Raw genomic sequence first — 24,023 nt, forward strand, 5'->3', positions numbered from 1 at the left:
ACAGGAGCAACAAAGGGTAAACTCACTAAAATACAGAATCATTTCCCACAAACTAATGGCTGTAGAATGTTGCATTTCATTCTGAAAGAATACTTTAGTTTCTTCTAGAGCTTTCTCGTTGAAGTTTATAGAGGCAACAATAACTTAAAATTGGTTTCTTTACCACAAAAATTTCTTGTATTAGAGGTGGCAAAAAATAATGTAACTGATAGAAATAACAGGTTACTGAGAAGTAAAGGTTACTGTGATAACCGCTCATCTGATACTGGCAGTTATTTCAATAACTGCCAACAGTGCCTTGCGCCATCTGTTGACCGAAGATCGTATTACGCTTTTGCGTCAACTCATTGGAGATCTGGCTACGGAGGAGAGGAATAGACCATTTGGAGGGTGTTCTATTGGTCGTGGAAATAAGAGACTGTGTGCCATCTGTTGATAGAACTGTGTACTATTTCATATGCCTTTGCTACTTTCAGCACAAACGATTAAATAAAATTAATATCAGAGTGGTGGCTGATAGGAGCTGCAGTACAGGCATTGACATGTATTGTCATTCGCTTGAGCCACCGCCTTATTTGTCAATTTAGTTTAGGCGGGTAGTACAAATAGAGTTACCACAAGAAAGTCGAGTGACTATGGAAGTACCTGTCAGAGGTCAGTATTTTTCTCTGGCAGTTATCGTTATTTGCTCACAGTCCTTGTTCCCTGGCAGCTAATGGGCAACCACAACAGGTAACCTGGAAGTTGGTAACTGAGCAACTATGATCCTGATTCCAGTTAAAGGTCGTAGACCCCAGTGATATTTCCAGAGTATAGTTACCGGAGTGAACAAATATTTTTCGTACTGCTACGGAAATAGCCTCTGGCCATCGGGGAGGAAGGGGTGGGGGGAGGAATGACAATGTGTCAGAAAGCATAACATAAAACGTTTGAATATAATACTTATTATCCTCATCATCTGTCAGGAGACTGTCAGAATATGTGAATATATTACAGTAAATTGGAGCTGCTAATACGAGGGTTGTTTTTTAAGTAAGGGCCGTTTTTATATTTAAAAAAGATACAAATACTTTTGTAAAAAACTTTTTATTTTCTGATTCTACACACTTTTACCTATTTTTCTACATAGTTGCCTTGTTTATTTAAGCACTTGTCATACCGTACAACTAAGATTTTAATTCCCTCTTCAAAGAATTCGGCCAGCTGCTCCAACAGCCAAGAGTTCACGGCCGCTTTCACTTCATCGTCGTCATTTAAGCGCTGCCCGCCAAGATGGTGTTTCAGGTACCGGGAAAGGTGAAAATCGCTAGGAGCAAGGTCGGGGCTGCATGGTACATGGTCCAAAACTTCCCAGCCAAAAGAATAAATCAAATCCCGAGTCTTGAGAGGTGTGATGCCTAGCGTTATCGTGCAGGAGCAAAACTCCTTTTGTCAGCATGCCGCGCCTTTCGTTCTGAATTGCTCTGCGGAGCTTCTTTAGAGTTGCACAGTAGGCATCTGAGTTGATTGTCATTCCTCGTGGCATAAAGTCCACTAGCAAAACACCGCGCCGGTCCCAGAACACAGTTGCCATAATCTTGTGCTTTGACAGCGTCTGTTTGGCTTTGACCTTGACGGGTGAGGTTGTGTGTCGCCATTCCATCGATTGTCGCTTGCATTCGGGAGTGATATGGGATACCAATGTTTCATCTCCAGTGACAATTTGACTCAACATATCATCCCCCTCTTCCTCGTAACGAATCAAAAAGTCCAATGAAGTGGCAAATCTCTTCCCGTTGCGGTCCTCTGTGAGGAGTCTGGGTACCCACCGAGAACACAGTTTCTTAAAGTTTAGGTTTTCAGACACAATTTTGTACAAAATCGATCTTGAAACTTGTGGAAATTCCAAAGAAAGGGTGGAAATTGTGAATCTTCTGTCCTCACGAATCTGTTTCGACTGCAGCCACCAAATCATCAGTGGTCACAGAGGGCCGGCCTGAGCGTTCTTCATCATGGATGTTTTGACAGCCATTTTTAAACTCTCTAACCATTGACGCACTTTACCTTCACTCATTGCATTCAAGCCATAAACTTCTGTTAACTGATGAATTTCTGCAGCTGATAGGCTTCTCGTGGTCAAAAAACGTATCACTGACCGTGTGTCACACACGGCGGGCGATTCAATAATCGTAAACATTATAAAGTAGCACAGCGATGCGTACACGTCAGCTACAGAGCTGCAACTTGCATCAGTGTGAACGGGAAGGATGCCGGCAAGTGGTGCGGTGGCTTGTTGTGGCATCCGCGTGAACTATGGGACTATACGCGCGAACTATGGGACTATACGCGCGAACGGCCCTTACTTAAAAAACAACCCTCGTATTTACAGGATTAATACACTGCCAGAATAAAACATAGTTATGCACTTTTAATAAATGTATCATACACAGAATATCTGATCTTGACTGTTGTGACCAAGGGCTCAAAACTGGAATATAGCAGAATTTTTACTTAAGCTGGTCTAACAGTCCCTGTTAAAATTTTCATCTACAGAGTAGAAGGAGTTGCCCATCAAAAGTCCCTGTAAACCGTCCTTTATCTGAAACTTAAGTTTTTAATGGCTGCTGACTTGCTGGCAATTTATTAAAATGTGTGTTCCTGAATATTGGACCCCTTTCTGGACCAAGGTAAGTGATTTTAGGTCTTTATGTAGATTATTGTTCTTATTCCTAGTATTTATATTATGTATTGAGCTACCGGTTGGAAATACTTGCAACAAATTTCATGAAGGAATAAAATATACTAGGAAGCAGTGGTTAGAATACAAGTTCTTTGAACAGGTTTCTACATGATGATCTTGAATTTATACCACAAATGATTTTTTATTACACACTTTTACATGCTGAAAACTTTTGCTTGGTTGGATGAGTTACTCCAGAATATGATCCCTTATGATTTAATACAGTAAAAGTATGTAAGCCTTTTTTATATTTACGTCTCCTACATCTGACATCATTCTCACTGCAAATACAGACTTGTTTAGCCGCTTCAGCAATTCTGTGGTATGCCCTTCCCAACTGAATTTATTATCAAGTTGTAATCCCACAAATGTCAATCTTTTCGATCTGCATGTCTTCATGTTATACACATGCTGTTTCTGGAGAAACCTAGCAGTTTTCCAAATCTCAAATAAAACTTGGATTGGCGTACTCACACTTTCCCCAATAGGAATATCTTGTACAAGAGTAAACAAATCTATCACATGATGTATATTTACAAGGCCATACACTTATTCTATTAAGTGAACAGCACAAGAAATTAAGCTTTGAATTTGACCTGCAGTTTTCAGCTTACATAGTACTTCATACTTAAAAACACATGTTGTTAACATTTTACTTAAACAATGCCGTGGCGAAGTTCCGAGTGCTTTCTGTTACAGCTGTGAGGATAATATTTCTCATAGCGACCGATAACCTATGTACATGTAATATGAAACACTAATAATCATTCGAACATCCACTGAAATGTACCCGCAGTTAATTAGCTAAGGTTATGGCACGATTAATATGACATACCTGCCATTTCACACTACTAGCAGTTATACTGGTAACTAAAATGATGAATTCCACCTACGTCGTTATTCAACTGTAACCCCGTCAGAGTATTCAATATTCAGCACTGAAAAATAACTTGACAGTTATTTATAACTGTTAAAAGTAACAGTAATAAAAAAACTGGAACCACAATAACGATTCCTTCAGAATAATCATTTAGCCCATCTCTAACTTGTCTGATTCTCTAATAAATACTTTGCAATATGAAGTGACGGATCGGTGCAAGTCCTATTTCTGAGGAAACATTGTGGGGGGGCCTCAATTATCTATCTATCTCACCCCCCCCCCCCTCTCTCTCTCACACACACACACACACACACACTAACAGAGGACTCACTATTTCCAAAATAATATTTGAAAACCTAATACATTTTGTGTGACATACTCTTTCAGGAAATGAATAGCTATTTTTTCTGTTTCAGTTTTTCATTCATATTTTTCACAACAATGGTTTTAAAACATCTATGTAGTCAAACAAGTTTTGTCCTCCAAAACTAGCACCACATCAACGAATATTGATGCCTCAGTGTGTGTAATAACACACAGGCCTCATGCAGAATGTTGGAAGTTTAAGAGTAAGAGTAAAAAAAAAAAGAACCACACATTTCAGGAACAAAGGACATGTAGGATTCAGTCTCGCTGAGAGCCTAACAGTAACAATCATTACTGGTACATGCTCAATAATGCATTCTAAATGAAAATATTAGTTTGTTCTAACTAAGATGCTTCATTTTTTGTTCTTATGGCTCTAAGAAGACTGACATACATACAGATGATCTGCAAACTACATAAACGCGAGTTTGCTATCCTTATGTAACATAATTTATATTGTTTTCCTATCAACTTTAATAATATTTTTTGAAATCACATGACATATATACACATCCCCTATATTTCACAAACCTAAGCAAATTCTGGTTTTGATTTATAAATAGCAAGTCTGACATACAATTTGGAACATTTATACAGTATTATAATGTATACTATATTATGAACAATTGACTGGAAACAAACAAAAAAACTGTTAGATGAAAATGACAGGTTTCTCACGGAAATTCAAGGTATTTTCCAAGTTTTTTCAAAATTCAAGGCTTTTTCCCAGTTTCAGGGTTTGGTGGCCACACTGTGGAATGCACACTATGTAAATCAGAACATATGTATAGGCATTGTACAGTTCAAAGAGCACCTCTCCCTGAAATTACAGAAATGCCACCGCAATGGACTGCATGATCTTGAGGTATCACACGCTTTTACTACTTCCCCAGCAAACACCTAGCATAGGCAGTTGTCTTAAGTTTTGGCTCTACAACCCATTGTATGCTAACACCAGGTAGCGAGTCAGGAATTAAAGAGTCCATCACAGAGGCTAGGTTAGGACTGTCCAGCAAACTGCGAACGAATGTCAAACAGGCACCACAATGACAGTGGGGCATATCCTTGCAATGGAGGAGATGACCATGAGTTAGCGAAGTATAGCTGATGTGGAGCTGGCCAAGGATAATGGAGTCCTTGCAAAAGGGCTGCACAGGACCTCCACAAACTTGTGGTCTCCTTTATCGTGTGTAGTTTGTTCAGCAAAGTCAGAGTACGCTATTCCATATTTCAAATCCTTGTAAGTTGACATCGTAATATCATCAAAGGTATCGTAATATCATCAAAGGTCTGATTAAAGAATACTGATCTCAAGAGGTAGCTTATTGGTAGCCAATTCAGTCAGCTTGTCAGCAGGTTTATTCCTCTGGAGCACAATGTGTCCAGGGTCCAGATTAGAACCACGAAGACTCCATACTGTTCAATAGCAAAAAGGGAATCCTGAACAGTTAGGTCCAAGAGAGGGTGATGGTAACATGGGTCAAGACCTTGTAAACTGCTCACAGAGTCTCTCCAGATGAGGGAGGACTCACAAATGAAGGAACAGATATGGTCAAGAGCACAAGAGATGGCTACCAATTCTGCAGCAAAAACATTGCAGCCTTCTGGCAAGGAGCCGATTTCATTACATCCTGCATGAACGTAAGCAAAGCCAACATGACTGACAACCATTGAGCCACCAGTATAGGCTACTTCTGAACACCAAAACATGCCGAGATTGGAGAAGAATTGGCAGCGGAGGGCCTCAGGATGAGCTGAGTCTTTCGGACCATGTGATAGCTCAAGACAGAGTTGTGGATAGGGGTTGCACCAAGGAGATGTGCATGACTAGGCCAGGAGAAGAGGAGGTAGAGGGGTACAGAAAAAAAGGGACCGAATGTGGATGGCAGGGACTGGATGTGGATGGCAATCATAGTCCCCAGGCCACCATTGCGAGAGGTGAATCTCTGTATCTGGAAAAAGGAAACAGTAGTTCGGGAGGTCCAGGGAGCAATGGATATGCAATGCATAAGCTGTCACTGTTGTTGGCGCAGAACCGACAGTGGTGTAATTCCTGCCTTGGCTAAGAGGCTTGCCATGGGCTAGTCCAAAAGGTGGCAGTTGCCAGCCTTATCCCACAATGGTGTATCTGGTCTAGAACCTGTATCACTGAAGGTGCTGCTGAGCCATATGCGAGACTCCTGAAATCTAGACAGGATTGGACCAATGCTGTGTAGTGCCATATCGGAGCAGAGAAGTCCACACCCCAATTGGTGTTGCTGAGGCATCTAAGACCAGCCCCAGAAAACAGAGTTAACGAAATTGAGTGACTGCCCATAAGGATACAGGTCTGGATGGGGATGGACTATACGGGGCAACAGAAATGCTTAATGCAGGTCTTGGCAGCCGAAAAATGGAAGCCATGAGTAAGAGCCCAAGATTGTGCTCCTGTCCAGCAGCTACCTGCAGCCTGCATTGATCAATGCCCATTGTGGACAAACAAAATGAAATGCAAAAATAATCAGCACACAAAGATGAGGACACCATCAGACTATTGATAGCCACTAAAAAAAGAGGGGCATTCGAAACAGAACCTGGAGAACCCCATTCTCTTGCAGATGGGAGGGGCTATAGGAGGCACCAACCTTTATCTGAAAAGTGGGAAATAAAAAGTTCCAGATAAAAGTCGGGAGCAGACCACGGAGGCCTCATTTATGACATCTTTATAATGTTACAATTTATCATAGCATCTTTGACACTCTTATGTTTGTAAGCACTTTGTATGTATCAAAAGACGTGGTGCATGTTATAAATCTATTCTGTGACAAATCTGAGGTGTTTAGTGAGAAAAATTTACACACGCAATGATAAGAATACAGTGGGAATGTATTCACATCTGTTGGACGAAAACTATGAAAACAAATACTCCAAACCGACACTTCATGTAAGTCACATCCAATGCAAATCCGTTCACTCAACTATCTGCATGGCGTCCTTATAATAATGTATTATTTATATTTTAGGACAATTAATCTGTAAAAAAACGCTCCACATGTTCTAATGAAAGCACGAAAACCGTCTGAAGATGAATCATAATGAATCGAAACCAGTAACGATACCTTTTGAATATAGGAACTGAAAATAATTTGTGGCTGGTTGCTGTCTCAACACCATCAACACTTGTCTAGAGAGAGCAGTGCTGACAGTACAAGGGAAGCTGATCAAACAGGTAATTTAGACGTTGCAGGGTGCCAACACATTTCCAACACCAACACACACACACACACACACACACACACACACACACACACACACACACTGGAAATGTGTTGGCACCCTGCAACGTCTAAATTACCTGTTTGATCAGCTTTGTGATGTGTGCCACTTTCCAACCCATCTGCCTTTCAATGTGTGTTACAATTACCTCTGTATGAGAAGAGAATGTCCTTTGTATCCCATTTTAAGACACACTGCCCACTAGCACCTGAATGTGCATGTGCATGACACTGTGTTCATACAATGCATGGGGCTAGTTCGGACTGAGGTGACGTTTACCGGCCCAGCCCGGGCCTAGCTGGCTCAAACCGCCATCCTGGGTGTTCACATTGCGCGCCAGGCCGGAAGGAAGGAAAAGGGGAAAATCTACTGAGGTGACGTTTACCGGCCCAGCCCGGGCCTAGCTGGCTCAAACCGCCATCCTGGGTGTTCACATTGCGCGCCACGCCAGAAGGAAGGAAAAGGGGAAAATCTACTTCCTGATTTTCATGTTGTAAAAACTTTTGGCAGTGTGTAAGACGGCACCACACTGTTTTATGAACTTCTTTTTTCCTTAGAAGCTTTACTTTCCTTGTGGTAAAACACCTTTCACTTCATGTGGGTTTTTAGTTCAGTTACATTTCTCAATCGATTACGGAAAGTGCGTAGTTAAAAAATTTGGGTTTTACACATCTGGTAGGGTAGCATCTTAGTTTTTTAAGAAATCATTTACCTTTTCATGATTTGTAACAGTCACTAAGAAATGACGCTATTTCTCAACCAAGTGTACTTGATTCACAAATCTGCCATGAAAAAGTTTCATAGCCGGTAGCTCACTGTTACACACATTTTAATCCATCCATTACTATAAGTGAAATATAGCTACCAATACAAAAAGTTTTTGAATTGGTAGTGATTGTGATACCTGTCTTCATTCTCAAAGAAATGCCAGTTACTACGAGGCGTTAATGCTGCATCGCAATCCCATGTTCACGCGGGTGTAGCATAGTGTGTCACACTGCTGAAGGGAAAGGGGGGGGGGGGGGGGGGGGGGGGGAGACCGGGGACCACATCATCTTTTTTTAATGATCCATGTCTAGGGAAGCCAAAATATACAGAAATTTTTCCTTTGGTAACATCCGATTATACTGGACAACCTTCTGCTATTGTTTTATAATGGACCACTCTTTACATTATGAAAGACAAAGAATTATTTGTTGTCCCCACACTAAAATTGGTATAATGTACATTTTGTATTTGGAAGTAGAGGGGAAGAAAAAAAATCATCTGAGATGGGACTGACGTGGATGGGCTATAATAAAAGCTTGCAACACTCTACTTAATTCCTTCCTAGCTGGAGATGGAAAACAGCAGATGCTAAAAACCTATTTCTATGTCTAAGTATGACTCATAAACACGATGTTCATTTTCAGTATTTTTTAGTACTGGGAAAGTGTAGCACTGCAAAGCGTAAATAATTACATGCTTTAGGGCAACCCTACCCCCATTTTCAAATAACTGTGCACAGCTCTTATGGATAATATTTATTTTAGGAAATTAATCTAATGAAATCATGACTAAGTGAAACTGCATTTCAATGAATCTTTCAATGACAAAATTAAGTTCTCTTTGTCTACAAGGTGCTTCCTTTTCGATTTTCCTACTTCAAGTGACAGAAAAATGCGCAACTTCAGTGTAGCCCCAAACACTGCAGAACAAGTAAATGAATTACTATTGATGGATGTGTTGAATACTCACACACTTCAAACCAGTTTAAAAGATAGATGTGTTTCCACGTACTTTTTCCTCCCTTTGTGGGTTTGTCCTCAGCAGCAAGGGATCCTCACTACTAGCTGAAGGTCAAAGACAACACGGGTGCAGCCAGAAGTGTTTCACTGCTATCTAATTAGAGCCACCTTACATAACAATTATTTCATTCTACCAGTGATTTTGTTTTCACGTCATATCAACTCATCTAAACTTGAAGCACATAAGAAAAGGATGGTTATCAACTCACCCTACGAATATTGACTGACATTTAGAAGAGTTTCCCTCACATGAAAATACAAATCATCCCTCAAAAACTTTTACTGTTGTTGCAGAATGAGCAATAATACATTTCATTATCTGATGAACACTCAAAAAATTCGAAATAGAACTAATTTTGAATTAGTGCACAGCCCTTGTTTTGAAGATGAACTCTGTACTGAGCTCACTGCCTGCAACTCATTGTACACAGGGTCTTGCATTTTAAGTTTTACAAACATTTGTCCATGAAGAGGAAGGATGTTTATTGTACTGCTTACACTCATCCAGATGTGATAAGTAACAGCATTTTTAGTGCCTTCACCACAGACAATCTGTCACTATTGAGCTTTAAAAATTCTTAAATATTTTGCCCACCACTATTCTTTTTTCTTAGTGATGATGTACTTAAACACATTGCCATCTGACGGGGATGCTTTACCCTCTCTCACGTATGCCATAATGCATAGCAGGCAAGAATGCTTTACAATGTGTGTGTGTGTGTGTGTGTGTGTGTGTGTGTGTGTGTGTGTGTAATTATTGGGGGGGGGGAGTCAGTGGTGAGTAAACAGCATGTGTAGGAAGAGTAATTATGCAAGAACACTACACACAGTTCATGTAACATGGCCTGCAGTAATAAATAAAATCAGTTCAACATACCAGAGAAAGCTCTACTAAATGATAGCACACAAAGGAATTTGCTCCACCAATGGGACACGCACGCGAATACGCGCACACGAACACACGCACGCACACAAAAAGGGATTTCCATGCACAACAAGAGCTATCAACAAAAACAGTACAGTGACAGATACTGATTAACATCTACTGTGGCACTGCTGATAAAAACAGATGGGAGATATGTGTTTACTGCAGAAGCTGAAATACAGCTCCACCAGTTTAAGCCAGCCACTGGCAACATTAAACATTTCTTCTTATGTCGCCAATGCGGCACAGGCTGGTTGCCAATATGAATTCTGACCCAGCTCAGCACATCTCGATCTGGCACGCAGTGTGAACACACCCTTACTCTCTACCCTGGCCTGCCAGCACTCAACTTCCAGATTTTGAATAGTGAGCATCTTGTCTAGGCAAGCATGTGAAAAGATTTTACCCTTGCAACCACCACTCTCCCTGACTACTACCAGCAAGGACTTCAGCATCACTTGACCAGCCTCCAGGCACACAGCCAAGCATCTCTTCACCCTGTCCCTTGCTGCACGAGACTTCCCTTGGTGCCCCTTTTTGTTAACTCTCATACTAAAAAAAAAACAGCATCACAATGCTTTTGCTCTCTTGTGAAGTTTTTTGTGAATAACTGTGCACACTGTCGAAACAGCATCTTTCATAAACATAACACTAGGAACTAAAGTAGCCTCCACTAACTACAACTTACTGTTACTCTTGCACAGGATCAGCAGAGTATGCAGCCATAAAAATTATTTGACCAATTTCCTTGATAATTAGAAGTGCTGGCACAAGGTATAAAAACAAATCATTTCTGCTTCACAACTCTTACTTCATAGATGAATTTGAACTGATTGTATCTGAGTGTGTGTGGGACATTTATCAAATTATGTGGATTAAAAAAAAGTTATGAGTTTCTAAGAATTTTCCCACAGAAAATGTATCTTACTTGTAAATATACTGACATACTCCATATCTTAGGGAGTCATCACAAATCTGATCTTCAGGACATTAAAAGAAGCTGTGCCTACTAGAAAGTTTCTAATGTGTAAGAGAGATGAAGTGTGGGCGCAACTTACTTAATCCTATTTTGTATGTATGAACAGTTTTTGGAAAGTAAATGATGCTCCCATATGCATTTATGTATGAACTCTCAAATCCTCACATCTAATCGCTGGACTAATTTCATTTGATATTTTTGAACTTCGGATATTCTGTTATCTCTTGCGAGTTTTGTCATTCACTGTCTCACTCTCTTAAGGTGCAGATGCCATTCTGCTGTGCTCATTCTAAAGATTATTATGTAAATGATAATTAGGTTTTCTTAATATAGTATGAAGTTAAAAGTTGTTCTGCCTTTTATTTCTAATAAAACCACATCACTTTTACATCATTTTTAATTTGTACGATGTGTTTTCATAGGATCGTGACTGGAACAGAGGCGTCGACAGCACATTGTTAGTGGATGTTAATGACCAAACACTTTTCGTGTTCATTACTTTTCATTGCGTCTTACACTATACGTCCCTGAGATACTTGGACTGGTTACTTTATTTGTATCTTGCAGGATTTTCAAGCAAGCTATGTAAAGAATGATTCAGTCATTAATCTAACAATGACATCGTCATGCAGCCTACACCAGTTGGGCACAGGCCTCACGAACTTTTGCAAGTTTTTGATGTTGGTTAATTTCCCTTACATGTTGCATTCTCAGCTTCGCATCAAACTCAATATTAAGCATTGGCTGTCTTTCACAGTGAGCCGTATGTATTATGGACGACTAAGTGGATCCACGATCCGGCGACACCTAACCCCTTTCTTAATTTATATTAATCACTGAAATTACTGTTTTTGAATCTATTTACGGCTAGATATGTGCCAATGATTATATGTTAATTGTGATTTATTGAAAAAAGTTTAACCTTTGATAAACCTTGGATATTTCTTATAAACATAGACTGTGTCTAATGGTTTTGAACTGCAAACAGAAGATTACCATAGTAACTGTAAATCAATTCTGCCCATTTTCACTTCAGTGAAACTAAAATGGAGTCTCTGTGAAAGGAACAAACTATTGTGATAGCTTTTGATCAATACTGTCTACTTTCTTAAATAGTCGAAGCCACAAATAAGTAGATAGCAGATTATCACTCTTTTGGAGTGAAGTTTGTACACTATAGACAAGAACACCGCTTTTCATTATTGTAAGCTTTAATTTGGAAATAACTGCCAAATTAAAATTCTGCTAAGTGCATCTCACAGAGTTAAGACCAACACACTTCTCTGCAGGAAACATAAAACCTGAACTGCCTGAACAACTGATATCCCAGAAGGAAGCTGAAGAGTATCTGTGTCCCGAATTGGGGGAAAAATGTGTGTGTGTGTGTGTGTGTGTGTGTGTGTGTGTGTGTGTGGGGGGGGGGGGGGGGGGGGGCGAGGGGGGCAGGGGGGGGAGACACTCAGTCAAGGGCTTCAAGCAGGGGCCAGGAGCAGGGGAAGTGAGGAGTGTAATGGCACAAATACAAAAACCTATCTGTTCACTAATCTTTTTACATGGAAGATGTAGCCCATCCACACTGTAAGGATTTCAGTGAATTTAGTGGAACTAAATACAGTGAAACCCTGCTTTTACACATTTCAAGGGACTTCAAAAAAAAATAGTGTAAAAGGCGGAAAATGTAAAATGTGGGAAATAACGTTTTACGCTGTAAAAGTTATGTATAGGATACCCCCTTGCACTTTATGTATGACGTAAGTACATAACAGGCATCAAAAGATTAGTCAGTAACTTTTTTTATTATTTAATAAAGGTCTATTAGCTAATAAAAACTGCTGATTTAACTGGGATTGATAACTATCTGGGCAGTTTTACTCAATATCAAATGTCATAATCGATGTTTTTCAAAGCCTGCAGCTGTCATTCATTTTTTAAATAATGAAATACTGCACTAGTTACTTATTTTTCATGCTTAGCAAGACGCGCTTCAAGAATTTTTTCTCATTGTCGAGTGCAAATATGTAAGTATTTTGTAAGGTGTTTGAACGTGTGTTATTCTGCGTCTTTTTGAGGTTATCAGGTACTGTGCCTCATCAGTTATGCAGTTATGTTAGTAGATTGCAACAATCCAAGGATGATGAACACTGTTCTAAATCTGATCTAGCAATGCTGAGTTTCTTTACCAATGTTTCTGATATTGTTTTTGTTCATAATTTCAAAATTTCTGGGTTTGTGTAGGGAGTTTGGTGTATTATCCCAAAACTGAACTATTACTATTTTTTTATCATTTTTGAAGCTGTTGGGGATGTGTCATACTCAGAATGCAAGTGTACGAAAACTATGGAAAGCTAGTCATCCTGCTACTTCTATGGTTAAATTCAACAGAGTATAAAAATGTAAGTATAATAATTAACGTAAATTATGTGATTCTTCAGTTTCTCCTGGCATATTATTTGATTAAACAGTCTGTGGGTGTACTGCCAGTTCATAGTACCTGTTGGGCATTATGAACCAGCAGTACACTCATTGACAGTACATTAAACAAATTATATTTTACAATAATGAATCTCTCCATTGTGCACAATGCACATTACTATTAATATTTAAATCTATGTACCTTTTTTAACACTTAACCTTTTATTGTTCTTGGGGTTGAAACGGCACCAAGTGAGGTGATCAGTCTGTTCAGGAGTCATGACATAGGAACAGTTATGTATGCGGCTTGATGTAACTACTGTGAAACTGAGTGAACTGAAGTGCAGTTTATGTGAACTATTTGCACTTTGATCAAAAAACTGTTTTATTAATGTGTTAATACAAGAAATGATTGTAATAAATCAACAAGAACAAATAATTCGTTTTCAGTTATTTCAAGAAACATATCTGGACTTGTACAGAGTGTCCCAGGAGGAATGATAAATATTTCAGGCTTTAACAAGAACAATCATTCGAAGCAAGAAAGTATAATAAACAGGGGCTGTAAAAAGCATACCTCAACAGCTATGAGCACTACATCTTCGATATTGTGAAACAAGTATCTTCTTCTGCAAGCTCTTTGCTTTCCCTATTTTGAGACGTGGTAGTATGGATCAAAACGAGAAAAAGTCCAGTTAACATGGGCTTTAATACGTGCACGTTAAGAGCCTATTTTACACTCCAAACTGTGGATACCAGCACTATTATTTTAGTTTTATTGTTTTATGGTGAGTGGATTCAAAACTTGATATTGTCATTGTTTTGACGTATTATTACTTCGATGTCTTTTTTTTTAACAAACTCAATTTCTCTTTCAATTTCGTAGCTATGGTGTGGTGTGTGTGTGTGTGTGTGTGTGTGTGTGTGTGTGTGTTGGGCAATATACTTCAATAAATGTGTGCAGTGGTTATGGCTCTGAGCACTATGGGACTTAACAGCTGTGGTCATCAGTCCCCTAGAACTTAGAACTACTTAAACCTAACTAACCTAAGGACATCACACACATCCATGCCCGAGGCAGGATTCGAACCTGCGACCATAGCAGTCGTGCGGTTCCGGATGCGCAGTGGTTATGTTAGACAATTTTATGTATTTAAATGCTGTATGTGGTAAACTGCTTGACCTGTGCATCTTCCACTACTTTCCGGGCTCTGACCAACAGCAATAAATGAAGTATTTCTCACTGGTGCAAGTTGCAGATACAGTGGACACTCCGAGTCTGCCAGCTGTACAACTAAAGGAACTATGTTTTCATTCTGAAAATTTTCATATTACAGCATTCTCATAGCTAAGAGTTATCTTTCTTTCTTCTGTCGATACATGTGACACTGATCGTCTGACCCTTTTTCTTGTTTACAGGTTTTCATGACTTTTTTTGTCATTTCTATTCTTCTAGGGTTTTGCTTTTTCATTTCTATGGTGGTAACTACAGCAACTTTGGTTGTAAATTGAATTCTGAATCTAGAATCGTTACATTTCACTTCCTTATGTTGCAGTTTACATATTTAGACAATTCACAATCAAAATTTGATATTTAAATCTTTTCAGAGATGGTTTTGTTATACGATCCCTGAAAACAATTTACCAGGGAATTTTCAAATTAAAACTAAATATCTCTCTCTCTCTCTCTCTCTCTCTCTCTCTCTCTCTCTCTCTCTCTCTCTCTCTCTCTCCCCCCCCCTCCCCTTATAAAAGCCTGTATTCACTCAAATTTTAAAGCGGCAAATGTAATATGAGCTGAATACACTAAATCTGCCGACGATAGTAAAATCCGCCAATACCACATGACACTTGAAAGTGTATAGGGCTTCGGAGAGACCATCTATATCCATTGGCTTAGATTGGAACACAGAGCTCACAATTACCACAAACTTTTCAGAGTGCCCTTCTGGTTTAAGATAAACTAACAGATGCATAGTTACACATGGGAAAGACATTCATTGATTAGTCAGCCTTGCAATATAGGTGATTAAGCCTTAATGCTGAAGTGTACATACAGTCAGTATGTCTTTCTGGGGGAATGCGGTGGGATGCGTACCTCTAAACTTTTGTACCTGCAAAGTGGCATCTTTACAATGATGGAGAACTCAAAAGTTTACCGATGATGGATTTTTATGGACATAAATCCGATTCCTCATTTTTCATGTCGGTAATTAAACAAAGCCAGTGCAGTAAGTGGTTGGAAAAAACATACATTCAACTGTTTAGAATATTCTGATGCAGCATGCAACTGTTCTCGACAATGGAGTTGCTGGAAGCCACTACTATTTTCTTCCATGAATGCACCAACACACAGGACACAGCAAACTTTGTTATTCACTTATTGCTCCCTTCTTGTTGGTTGTTTGCTCAATTGCATGGTGTGTCCTACCTTTTTTTGCAAGTTATCTTACAGGTTAAGGTAAGACGAGCAGTGAAACAGCAAACTATTTTATCTGGTATCATCCATTAAGACATGCCAGTAATTCTTGTGTGAATGGAGAGTCAAGAATTTTGACTACCGGTGGGAGCTGCACCATATGAAAAATTGTTGATATACAGCACTGGGCTAACCAGAGGACCAACAAAGGTTACAAGCCCATTGACAGCGATGAGGAAGAGAGTGACACTTAACAGAGAACCCTCTGGAATTGTTCTCCTGGATCAGAGGGGTGTGGGGATCTATCCTGGAAGAGCTTGTGGGATAAAAACACGTGGATAAAAATTGGAAGGCCACCACGAAAGCCACAGTCATGTAAGGTAACTAACATTGATAGTGCCAAGCCATGTCGTATGCCTTATATAGGCCAAAGAAGACCAAACAAGGTGTCTGCATTCAGTAAAAGCCTGTCAGTCTTCTGTTTCCAATCTGAGTATATAATCAGTTGTAGACTGTCCTTCCCAGAAGCCACAGTGATACAGGGATGACAGGCCCCGAGATTCGAATACCCAACAATCTGAAGCTAAACATCCTCTCAAGTAATTTGCAAAGTATGTTAGTCAGGTTAAACAGTCAATAGTTATCGAGAGATGTTGGGTTCCTCCCGGGCCTAAGTATGGGGATAACAATGCTGTCTTTCCTTTGCGAGGGGAAGACACCTACGAGAAAAATGCGTTTGAAGATCCGGAGTAGATGTTACCTCTGGGTAACGTCCAAATGTTGGATCATCTGGTTGTGAATGGAATCTAGGTCTGGGGCAGCATCATATGAAGAAGTAAGAGCATGCAAGAATTCAGTGAAAAGCATCATTACAGGCTTCAGCTTGGTGGGGGTTGAAAAACAAGAAGGGGGGGGGGCAGGGGGTGGTTTGTTCAACTTGTTGTTTCTGCCAGAGAAAGGGCGCCAGGATAGTAAGGTGATGCCTATGCTGTCACAAAGTGTGTTGTGAGGTTTTGCAAGGACCAATGGATCAGTACACAGAGCACCCTTTAGGATAATACCCTGGACAGTTGATTGTCACTGAGTGCCCAGAAGGCTCTGGAGCTTAGACCAACCCTGAGATGATGAGGCATAGGTACCCATCGAGGAAACATAGCACTCCCAGAATTCCTTTTTACTCTGCTTATTAAGATACTAAGCTTTAGCATGGAGATGCTTAAAAGCAATAAGGCTGGTCTGTAAAGGGTGTTGTTTAAATTTTTGTAGTGCCCTGTTGTGCCCATCGGCAGTCCCGCACAGCGACTGCTACGTCCGTGGTCCACCATGGTACTGGTTAATGTGACGGGGATCCGTGGATAGGGGGATAGCAGCATGAAGAATAGCATCAGTGATGTTTTGCAAAACTGCATCAATGCAATCCGAGAGGTGTCCAAATGCAGAGCTAACGTATATAAAGGCCAACTGCGGAATGTCCCATGTGGGGGCTTGCCTGCATGGCAGCGGCAGGGGCACAATAAAATCACCGGAAAGTGATCAGAAAGATCATAATGGGGTGGCCAATGTAATGAAGCTGTGAGAACAGGGGAGGGGATCAGGAGATCGATATCAGTAAAGGTGCCACGAGTGGCACTGGAGTGGTAAGAGGACCTTCATTGAGGAGACAAATCAAAGTCTCTCATAAACTGGTCAATTAGAAGACCCCCGTCACACTGAAGTGGCACTCCACTACAGGGGTAGTGTGCATTGAAGTCCCTGAGGAGGAGATATGCGAGTGGGAGTTGCTGTATTAATGTAGGCAGTTCAACATAAGGAAGTGGCCTACCTGGTGGGAGGTAGACATTGCAAATGGTGACTGCTGGGGTCGTTCACATTTTTACTGCTATTGCCTCCACATTGGTATGGAGGAAGATCCAGTCACTAATGACAATGGTGGGCCCTCCAGATGCTACCTCAGGGCCAGCACGGTTCTGACAGAAAGCCCGATAACGACAAAATGTTGGAAAGTGGTCATCACAGAAATGCTTTTCTTGAAGAGCAAGAACACAGAATAAGAGGAAACAAGCTGTTGTGTTTCCGGTAGTTGGCTGTAACATCCATTGCAATTCCACTGGATTACTGTGTGACAAGAGTCCAACTTAAACATAAAGAAGCAGAGGGGAGGTCACGTCACGGGGTTAGTGGTCATTACCAAAGATGATGGGGGTTACATCCATAAAAACTGAGGCTAATTTGGAGTGAGGAGAAGGGGTCAAAGCCCCCTCCCCCCCTTTTATATCGCATTAAGTGCCTTTGGACAGTTACAGCGTGTGGTGAAGGGGGGGTTGGAACAGGTTTTGCAGCAGGGCCAACTGCAAGGGAAAGATCCATGAAGTGCAGGATTGGAACTGGATGGACTAGGATATTCTGTAGGTGGGGGATGAGGGTTTGGAGTGGAACACTACTTTGGGTGATGTGAGTAGGATTACTCGTAGGATATCCCTCATCTCAAGGCATGACAAGAGGTAATGAAAGACCTGGTGAATGACATGGTTGAGCTTTTCAAGGCCAGGCGTGATCAGAAGAATGTTGTCCAGAGGCTAGCTAAAGGGGTTTACTGGTGTTGGAGGAGATAGCTTGGGAGATCTGTTCACGGATGAGATGGCTAGCATACTGCCTGTGAATAATGTCTCAGGCAAGGTTATCAGTCATTTCGACAATGTCCATGGATGGTGAGGCTGGAAAGAACATACTTTTTGACATGGAATGGATGACAGCTGTCAAAGTGGAGGTGCTGTTGGTGCACTTGATGTGAACAGATGTATTTAAGGAGCCATCAGAGATGTCAAGATCAAGATCTCTGAATATGACATTCCACGTGAATCATACTTGGGTAAGTTTTGATAGTAGTAACAATGATGGCTTACTCAGACCATGCTGGAAATGCTGTTCCAACTGTTTAAGGGTAACAATGTATATGGCAGTGATATCAAGTTGACTGTATCGGAAGGTTTCCTGCAGATGGCATGTAAGTATGTTTTCACAGGATGGTGATATGCAAGTACCTGTGACAGTACCACATATTTGTTTATAGATCTGCCCTTCAGAAATGAAGTAACTGTGGATCAGGATAAGGTATGAGGTTGGCTAGGAGGACTAGGAAACAGTTGGTGGGTTTGGTATCAGTGTTCAATTGCTGCAAAGCCATGGGCATGGGACACGACATTTGTATACAGGGTGGTCCATTGATAGTGACTGGGCCAAATATCCCACAAAATAAGCATCAAACGAAAAAACCACAAAGAACGAAACTCGTCTAGCTTGAAGGGGGAAGCCAGATGGTGCTCTGTTCGGCCCGCCAGATGACACTGCCACAGGTCAAACGGATATGAACTGTGTTTTCTTAAATATGAACCCTCATTTTTTATTACATATTCATGTAGTATGTAAAGAAATATGAATGTTTTAGTTTGACCACTTTTTTCGTTTTGTGAAAGATGGCGCTGTAATAGTCACGAACGTGTAAGTACATGGTATCACGTAACACACTGTCGGTGTGGACAGTATTTGCTATGTGATACATTACCCGTGTTAAAATGGACCACTTACCAATTGGGGAAAAGGTCGATATCATAGAATGATATTTTCACTCTGCAGCAGAGTGTGCGCTGATATGAAACTTCCTGGCAGATTAAAACTGTGTGCCGGACCGAGACTCGAACTCGGAACCTTTGCCTTTTGCGGGCAAGTGCTCTACATTGAGCTACCCAAGCACGACTCACGCCCCGTCCTCACAACTTTACTTCTGCCAGTACCTCGTCTCCTACCTTCCAAACTTCACAGAAGCTCTCCTGCGAACCTTGCAGAACCAGCCCTCCTGAAAGAAAGGATAAGAGTACTTGCCCGCGAAAGTCAAAGGTCCCAAGTTCGAGTCTCGGTCCGGCACACAGTTTTAATCTGCCAGGAAGTTTCAAGGTCGATATCATGTTGTATGGCTATTGTGATCAAAACGCCCAACGGGTGCGTGCTATGTATGCTGCTCAGTATCCTGGACAACATCATCCAAGTGTCCGGACCGTCCGCCGGATAGTTACGTTATTTATGGAACGTCAACCACAACCTGCAACAAATGATGATGCCCAAGTAGGTGTTTTAGCTGCTATCGCGGCTAATCCACACATCAGTAGCAGACAAATTGCGCGAGAATCGGGAATCTCAAAAAGTCGGTGTTGAGAATGCTAAATCAACACCGATTACACCTGTACCATACTTTCTCTGCACCAGTTATTGCATGGCGACGACTTTGAACGTCGTGTACAGTTCTGCCACTGGGCATAAGGGAAATTACGGGGCGATGACAGATTTTTTGCACGCATTCTATTTAGCGACAAAGCGTCATTCACCAACAGCGGTAATGTAAACCGGCATAATATGCACTATTGGGCAATGGAAAATCCACGATGGCTGCGACAAGTGGAACATCAGCGACCTGGGTGGGTTAATGTATGGTGTGGCATTATGGGAGGAAAGATAATTGGCCCCCATTTTATCGATGGGGATCTAAATGGTGCAGTGTATGCTGATTTCCTACATAATGTTCTACCGATGTTACTACAAGATGTTTCACTGCATGACAGAATGGCGATGTACTTCAAACATGATGGATGTCCGGCACATAGCTCGCGTGCGGCTGAAGCGGTATTGAATAGCATATTTCATGACAGGTGGATTGGTCGTCAAAGCACCATACCAAGGCCCGCACATTTACCGGATCTGACGTCCCCGGATTTCTTTCTATGGGAAAAGTTGAAGGATATTTGCTAATGTGATCCACCGACAATGCCTGACAACATGCGTGTGCGAATATTACAGAAGGCGAACTACTCGCTGTTGAGAGGAATGTCGTTACACGTATTGCCAAATGCAATGAGGTTGACTGACATCATTTTGAGCATTTATTGCATTAATGTGGTATTTACAGGTAATCACACTGTAACACCAGACGTTCTCAGAAATGATAAGTTCACAAAGGTACATGTATCACACTGGAACAACCGAAATAAAATGTTCAAACATACCTACATTCTGTATTTTAATTTTAAAAACCGGTTACCAACTGTTCATCTAAAATTGTGGCCAATATGTTTGTGACTATTACAGCACCATCTATCACAAAGCGAAAAAAAAAAATGGTCCAACTAAAACATTCATATTTCTTTACATACTACATGAATATGCAATAAAAAAATGGGGGTTACTATTAAAAAAAACGCAGTTGATATCCATTTGACCTATGGCAGCACCATCTAGCGGGCCAACCATAGCACCATCTGATTTCCCCCTTCAAGCTAGCAAGTTTCGTTCTTTGTAGTTTTTTCGTTTGACGCCTATTTCATGAGGCATTTGGCCCGGTCACGATCAATGGACCACCCTGTATATGGAAGTCGCATACACAGTGACCAGCAGGGCATCTGGGGTAATTGCACAGGAACTGTGGAATGGTGGTGAAGGAAGCGAGTGGTATCTTGAATGTACGATGGGAGTTATAAATAGTAGTTTGGAGGTGTTGGCCAACAAAGGCAGAGATTCGTTCCGTGGGAGCAATGTACCCAGCCACAAAGGACAATCAGCATGGAAATCTGTGAGTGTGGTTGTGAGATTAGGTAAAAGGTAGGAGTGTGTGGAGCAGCTAGTATGAGGAAGGAGATGGATTGAAATGTCAGATTCTGGGATGGACCGAAGGCCTTGAGGAGCTGCTGGACGTTATGTTGGACTTCTGGGACGTGATCATGGCTGTAAGGCTTGTACAGAGAGGTGTCAAACTTGGTGGAAGACCTTCAGCAACATAGTCACTACGATTCATGACCACTGTGGTGGAGCCTTTGTCTGCAGGAAGGATGATAAAGGCTGGATTGGTTTTCAGGTTACGGATAGCTGTCTATTCCATAAGAATGAAGTGGGACTGACACAAGAGGAATATAGGAGAGCAAGAAGAGGCCAGATTATAAGTGAGGCATTCCTGTAAAGTTTCCTGGAGATGAATATGGAAGTGGAGGAAGATCATAGTTGCAAGAATGCAACTGTTAAGCAAGATTCTACATGTGGTTTTGGTTGGCTGTTGTCAGTGGAGTGTGTGGCTGAGAAATGTTTCCACTGAAAAGAATGAGTAAAATAAAGAAGATCCTTTACCAATCCACTATGGATGAACTTGGGATTTGGTCTAAAGGTGAGGCCTTTAGGAAGTACCGATACTTCTGCAGGGACCGGAATTTTGGAAAACAGGTTGATGACAGTGTTACACGATGGGTGTTCAGGAGCACTGTGTGATGGAGGAGGGAGGAAATTTTTGGTATGTGGAAGGTAGAAAGTCAGCCAGGCACGGTTGGGGAGTTATGAAGGGTTCACAGAAGTTATAACAGAATGACAGGCTCTCTCTTGGCTGTAGGTAATCCTGTGCAAGCATATAACAGGAGTAACAGGGATACGCTTCCTCAGATGACACTGGAAATACTGTTGTAACTGTTTAAAGGCAAGAGTTTCTATAGCAGTGATAGCACCCATGAAGTTTTGTTCACAGAGCAAAAGGATATAGCAAAATTAGTAGAGGCTGTCAAGATTGGTTTGAGCTTGAATTTTATGATTATGATGGACCAGAATGATGAAGGTGAGGGACTGATGGAATTGGAGAAGGTTGACATTCTTGCGATAAGACGGGTGACAGGCTGACATACCAATTCTAATGGTAAGCCCATGTCCTAAAGCCCACGCCACCTAGGCTGGCACTTCTGCTAAAACGCGGAGGTCGTCGTCGTCGTCGTCGTCGTCGTCGTCGTCGTCGTCGTCGTCGTCGTCGTCGTCGTCACTCCTGAGACTGGTTTGATGCAGCTCTGCAAGCCCTCGGGAAAAATTACGGCCGTAGTTTCCCCTTGCTTTCAGCGGTTCACAGTACCAGCACAGCAAGGCCGTTTTGGTTAATGTTACAAGGCCAGATCAGTCAATCATCCAGACTGTTGCCCCTGCAACTACTGAAAAGGCTGCTGCCCCTCTTCAGGAACCATATGTCTGTCTGACCTCTCAACAGATACCCCTTGTCATGAGAGAAATATTAATTCACGTCCACTGCTCCACAGATTTACTCTGCATGATGTCAGGAGGTGAGAACAGCTGATACACTTTGTGAAGACGTGAAGAACAATTTTTCTCAAAATGATATTGAAACTGCTTGCAATAATTACTGTTTATTTGTATTTGAACTGCATTAAAAGTAAAAATTTAATATACAACAAAATTAACTTCAAGCACAAACTGAAATAATTACATTTGCTTGACAACTGCTTCTGCTCAATATAATTTTTAAAAATGTGTGAGGTGTGGGTATGTGTGACCATAGTTAAGTGTAATCACTGTGTGTAAGAAAGAATTAGTGGTGGAGAAGACATGTAAAAGACTATCGTAAGAACGGTCAGTAAGTTGTCATTTTTCATTGTTAAAGGGCATTACGAGTGTAAACTAACATGTTCGATATTACAGTGAATGACTGTATTTATAATCCATTGAACAAGCAAATAATTAACCATCATCTGTAAATAACTCCAGGGTATCTGACTGACAACATCGAAAACCACCAATATCTTGACAAGTAACAGTTACTGTCATTTTAGGGCCTTCTCCAGTTCGTGCCTTGAAAATGACAGATTTACAACATAGTGGAAGAAGCTTAACTTCTCCTTGGGCAATATGTTGAACATTACAGTCACATCATCAAAAGGATACAAAGTCCTAATAAAAAACACTAGGAAGTTCTCATTATTATGCATGCAACTGATATGTTGACAAACATTTAAGCCACAAGTCTTTAAAACTAAGAAATATTATTACTTTGTTCCGAAGTCTACATTGTAATACCACTGTCACTTCTATGAGTCTGTTTCCAAACAATCTGATTTTAGATTTACGATGATAGGTTCGAGGCTTATATCCATCATCACTTCCCTGTCAAATTCTTCTTTCTGAAGCTTTTCAGCATGCCACACAGATTGTGCCCACGGTAGAGGTGGGATGTTGTCTGTTGCCTCATGCACAAGCGATTCACTGTATGTCATCTTGAATGTTTTGTTTCTTCTCCCACATAGCCTTAAAACTTTTCACCCAAATTAATTCCATGGGGCTACAACGACTGACACAGGGCTATGATGACAGCGACACAGGGGTAAATACAAACTGTGTGATCCCATTCACGTGCAAGGAAGTCAAGTTTGTACGTTCTATTACGTGACTTTTACAGTATAAATTAACGACCTGCAGC

The 24,023-nt window shown here is 41.0% G+C and overlaps 1 protein-coding gene across 2 annotated transcripts in view; it reads right to left on the reverse strand.

Moving 5' to 3' along the window:
* Window positions 1-24,023, reverse strand: part of LOC124616569 (ras-related protein Rab6) — a 79,389-nt gene that overhangs the window by 23,254 nt on the left and 32,112 nt on the right. The window lies entirely within an intron of this gene.

The sequence above is a fragment of the Schistocerca americana genome, chromosome 1 (assembly GCF_021461395.2).
Source record: "Schistocerca americana isolate TAMUIC-IGC-003095 chromosome 1, iqSchAmer2.1, whole genome shotgun sequence".
Taxonomy (NCBI): domain Eukaryota; kingdom Metazoa; phylum Arthropoda; class Insecta; order Orthoptera; family Acrididae; genus Schistocerca; species Schistocerca americana.